This window comes from Salmo trutta, chromosome 2 (assembly GCF_901001165.1).
Source record: "Salmo trutta chromosome 2, fSalTru1.1, whole genome shotgun sequence".
Taxonomy (NCBI): Eukaryota; Metazoa; Chordata; class Actinopteri; order Salmoniformes; family Salmonidae; genus Salmo; species Salmo trutta.
The window spans coordinates 69412555-69417641 of NC_042958.1; positions in this window are offsets into that span (position 1 = coordinate 69412555).

The window sequence follows — 5087 nt, forward strand, 5'->3', positions numbered from 1 at the left end:
AATGTTTTACAATTAAAATTGGAGCCTACTGCCGCCTGCTGTACTGGAGGTGTAGTACAGTCAAACACTAAACTGAAATGAAGGTAATAATACTAAAAGCAAGTTTATGATCTTTTTCTGTCATTGTTGCAAATACCATAACTATTTCGAGAAGCTGTGCCAGGCAAATTTGTTGAAGACTGTAAAATCAATTTGCATCGTCCTTGGAGTGGGCCTGATGTACCATATTAGCTATATCAATACCGTGCAATATACATACACTGAGTGTACAAAACATTAGGAACACCTACTCTTTCCCTGACAGACTGATCAGGTCAACCCAGGTGAAAGCTATGATCCCTTATTGACATCACCTGTTAAATCTACTTCAATCAGTGTAGATGAAGGGGAAGAGACAGGTTAAAGAAGGAGTTGTAAGCCTTGAGACATAGATTGTGTATGTGTGCCAGTCAGAGGGTGAATTGGCAAGACAAAATATTTAAGTGCCATTGAGTGGGGTATAGAGTAGGTGCCAGGCGCACCGGTTTGAGTGTGTCAGTTTCCCGCGTGTATCAAGAATGGTCCACCACCCAAAGGACACCCAGACAACAGACAAATTGAAACAACTGTGGGAAGCATTCAAGTCAACAAGGGCCAATATCCCTGTGGAATGCTTTTTACGCCTTGTGGAGTCCATGCCCTGACGAATTGAATTCTGAGAGTAAAAGGGTGTGCAACTCAGTATGAGGAAGGTTTTCCTAATGTTTTGTACACTCAGTGTATATGATAAATAATGATTTAAGTTTTGAATCCATTTCAAAGAGACTGGCATTGAGTATATGTTCTACGACTTATAAGTTAAACAGACTGGCTTGTCTATTCCAACACAAGTTTGTTCAAGCCAACTCCTAGCAGCAAACAAGGACATACATGCGTGGTTAGTTTGGCTGTTATTGGAGAGTAATAAACAGGAAAGACCAGCCATACCGGTTTAAGCAGTCCTTTTCTGTAAACGGCAACAGGCTTCTTAACCAGCCTGAACACGAACACATTGGGCATGCACGAGAGGCCAGCTCTTAAGCCTCCTCTGTATAGCTTAAAACATAAACAGATCTGGGACCAGGCTGTTATGTATAACCAAAACCTTTAAAAGGTTTACTATTTTTTGTTTTTTTTTACAAACGGCATGTTATGAAAGTGTCCAGACACTTTTTTTGCAATTTCACGTTTTTGAGAAACTTACACCAACCGACAATATATTCCTCATCCTCGTTCTACAGTATGGGGGCTTGAATAAAACAAACAAAAGCACTAAAAACACCCAAATACATCATTTTAGAAACGGGAACACTATCAGTATAGTGATGCAGATGAGGTACACATGAAATTGTGTTATTCCGAACTTTATCGGCAAGTCGCACAAAATGGAATTTAACGTTGCGGATAAAGTTCGGAATGAGACAATTTCACACGTACAACATCTGAGACCTGCATCACTGTACTTTCCATTTCTAAAATGACTTAAAAGTTAATGTTTTATTTGAGCACTCGTACGGCAGAATGAGAAAGTAAATCGCTGGTTGGGGTAAGTTCAGTAAAAACAAGTGAACTAGCAACAAAAAAACAACCGTTTGGATACTTCTACAACATGCCATTCACATCAAAAATTCCAATTTGGTTGTAAAAAAGTAGACTTCTTTAAGTTCATTGTCATGCTAAAGTTTGGCAATGACAATATGAGTTTGCTGTACAAACAGATCTAGGTCCAGTGAGAATACACTATATATTCACACGAAAGTATGTGGACACGCCTTCAAATTAGTGGATTTGGCTATTTCAGCCACACCCGTTGCTGATGGGTGTACAAAATTGAGCACACAGCCATGCAATCTCCATAGACAAACATTGGCAGTAGAATGGCCTTACAGAAGAGCTCAGTGACTTAACGTGGCACTGTCATAGGATGCTACCTTTCCAACTAGTCAGTTCATAACATGTATTCCCTGCTAGAGCTGTCCCGGTCAACTGAAAGTGCTGTTATTGTGAAGTGGAAACGTTGAGGAGCAACAATGGCTCAGCCATGAAGTGGTAACCCACACAAGCTCACAGAACGGGACTGCCGAGTGCTGAAGCGCATAAAAATAGTTTGTCCTCGGTTGCAACACTCACTCCTGAGTTCCTAATTGCCTCAAAGAAATATCAGCACTAACTGTTTGTCGTGAGCTTCATGAAATGGGTTTCCATGGCCGAGCAGCCGCACACAAGCGTAAGATCATCATGTGCAATGCCGAAGTGCCGGCTGGAGTGGTATAAAGCTTGTCACCATCCGACTCTAGAGCAGTAGAAACGCGTTCTCTGGAGTGATGAATCACACTTCACCATCTGGCAGTCCAGCAGATGAATCTGAGTTTGGCGGATGCAAGGAAAAATCTACCTGCCCCAATGCAGATTGCCTAGACCCCTTAGTTCCAGTGAAGGGAAATCTTAACTCTGCGGCATACAATGACATTCTAGATTCTTTGCTTCCAACTTTGTGACAACAGTTTGGGCACGAGCCCTGACCTCAACACCATCGAATACCTTTGGGATGAATTGGAACGCCGACTGCGAACCAGGACTAATCGCCCAACATCAGTTCCTGACCTCACTAATGCACTTCTGGCTGAACGGGAGCAAGTCCCTACTGTAATGTTCCAAAGATTGGAAAGCTTCGGCGGTCATCCCCCTCTTCAAAGGGGGTGACACTCTAGACCCAACCTGCTACAGACCTATATCTATCCTACCCTGTCTTCCTAAGGTCTTCGAAAGCCAAGTTAACAAACAGATTACCGACCATTTCGAATCCCACCGTACCTCCTCCGCTATGCAATCTGGTTTCAGAGCTGGTCATGGGTGCACCTCAGCCACGCTCAAGGTCCTAAACGACATCATAACCGCCATTGATAAGAGACATTACTGTGCAGCCGTATTCATCGACCTGGCCAGGGCTTTCGACTCCGTCAATCACCACATTCCTATTGGCAGACTCGACAGCCTTGGTTTCTCAAATGATTGCCTCGCCTGGTTTACCAACTACTTCTCTGATAGAGTTCAGTGTGTCAAATCGGAGGGCCTGTTGTCCGGACCTCTGGCAGTCTGTTTGGGGGTGCCACAGAGTTCAATTCTCGGGCTGACTCTCTTCTCTGTATACATCAATGATGTCGCTCTTATTGCTGGTGATTCTCTGATCCACCTCTATGCAGACGACACCATTCTGTATACTTCTGGCCCCTCTTTGGACACTGTGTTAACTAACCTCCAGACAAGCTTCAATGCCATACAACTCTCCTTCCGTGGCCTCCAACTGCTCTTAAATGCAAGTAAAACTAATTGCATGCTATTCAATCGATCACTGCCCGCACCTGTCCGCCCATCCTGCATCACTACTCTGGACGGCTCTGACTTAGAATACGTGGACAACTACAAATACCTAGGTGTCTGGTTAGACTGTAAACTCTCCTTCCAGACTCACATTAAGCATCTCCAATCCAAAATTAGATCTAGAATCGGCTTCCTATATCGCAACAAAGCATCTTTCACTCATGCTGCCAAACATACCCTCGTAAAACTGACCATCCTACCGATCCTCGACTTCGGCGATGTCATCTATAAAATAGCCTCCAACACTCTACTCAACAAATTGGATGCAGTCTATCACAGTGCCATTCGTTTTGTCACCAAAGCCTCATACACTACCCACCACTGCGACCTGTATGCTCTTGTTGGTTGGCCCTCGCTTCATACTCGTCGCCAAACCCACTGGCTACAGGTTATCTACAAGTCTCTGCTAGGTAAAGCCCCGCCTTATCTCAGCTCACTGGTCACCATAGCAGCACCCACTCGTAGTACACACTCCAGCAGGTATATCTCACTGGTCACCCCCAAAGCCAATTCCTACTTTGGTCGCCTTTCCTTCCAGTTCTCTGCTGCCAATGACTAGAACGAACTGCAAAAAATCCCTGAAGCTGGAGACTCATATCTCCCTCACTAGCTTTAAGCACCAGCTGTCAGAGCAGCTCACAGATCACTGCACATAGCCCATCTGTAAACAGCCCATCTATCTACCTCATCCCCATACTGTATTTATTTATTTATCTTGCTCCTTTGCACCCCAGTATCTCTACTTGCACATTCATCTTCTGCATATCTACCATTCCAGCGTTCAATTGCTATATTGTAATTACTTCACCACCATGGCCTATTTATTGCCTTAACTCCCATATCTTACCTCATTTGCACTCACTGTATATAGACTTTTTGTTTTCTTTTTTTCTACTGTATTATTGACTGTATGTTTTGTTTATTCCATGTGTAACTCTGTGTTGTTGTATGCGTCGAATTGCTATGCTTTATCTTGGCCAGGTCGCAGTTGCAAATGAGAAGTTGTTCTCAACTAGCCTACCTGGTTAAATAAAAGGTGGAAAAAAAAAAATGGAGGACCAACTCCACATTAATGCCCATGATTTTGGAATGAGATGTTTGACGAGCAGGTGTCCACATACACTACATGATGAAATGTATCAAAAATTCAAACCTCCCATTATTGGTAATTCTGAGGTTAGAATGTTTTGGGGGTATGATCTTTGTGCCAATGTAAAACTTTCTCACTCATTTTTCACGATCATGGTCGTATTCACATTAATGTATTAGTGTTCAGAAACATTATTTATAATAAGTGATTACAAAATGACAATATATTTACCATTCATTTCTAATGGCACAACATAACCCAAAACCCAACCAAAACAAATTTCAAATGCATCCAACAAGTTTGTGGAGTCACAAGCTTGATGTCATTGCATGCTAGGAATATGGGACCAAATACTTCACTTGACTACTTTAATACATTAAGTGAATTTGTCCAAATACTTATGACACTTTCAAAATGGGGGACTATATACAGAGTTCTTTCATTTCTAAAAGGTAAAACAGATGTATGAATACACACTCAAATTAAAAAAAAGGTGACATTCTGTACTGTCGCCTCATAAAACATCTCAAATCCAAAATGCTGGAGAAGAGGACCAAAAATGTGTAAAGTTTACTGTCCAAATAAATACGTAGAAATG